Raw genomic sequence first — 613 nt, forward strand, 5'->3', positions numbered from 1 at the left:
TGTGTAACTTGTGTTAGTTGGTCAAGAGTTTCAAGTTTCAAGTTTCAAATACTGTATATTGTTATGTCACATTACACAAGTGTAAGAGAGAACAATTCTTAGGCTTCAGTTCCTGACATTGCAGCACAAGACAATAAGGCAGTATGCATAATTCAAGATAAAACATTTTTGACAATTAATACAGTTTGTTGGATATATCCTGCATGGAGAGAAGCTCACAAGTGTGACCACTTGTGTTTAGTTTGTCCGATCCTGTCCATAACTGTTAGAAGTAATCATTGGGAATAAAGGTACGGTGTCTTATGTTTGACCTGTCATCTATTCTTCAGTTTTTTATTTTCATATTCTATATGGGGAGATAATGGTTAAATAAATCAATCAAATGAATACAAATGATTAGCTACTACACAGCTTCCTTCCAGGATAAGTAAATGTATTATAATTTTCATGAAATACATGATTAAACTGACGTGACGAGAGTCCCGACTGAATTTATGGCATCAGCTACAGTGACAAACTAGAGATGAAAGAAAGCATGACACAGAAACTCAATTATGACAAATATTTGAACTTTAATTGGTTGATTTTTAAGAGGTTACATAATTGTAAACAT

This window comes from Nansenia antarctica, assembly GCF_963989245.1.
Source record: "Nansenia antarctica genome assembly, chromosome: 1".
NCBI lineage: Eukaryota > Metazoa > Chordata > Actinopteri > Argentiniformes > Microstomatidae > Nansenia > Nansenia antarctica.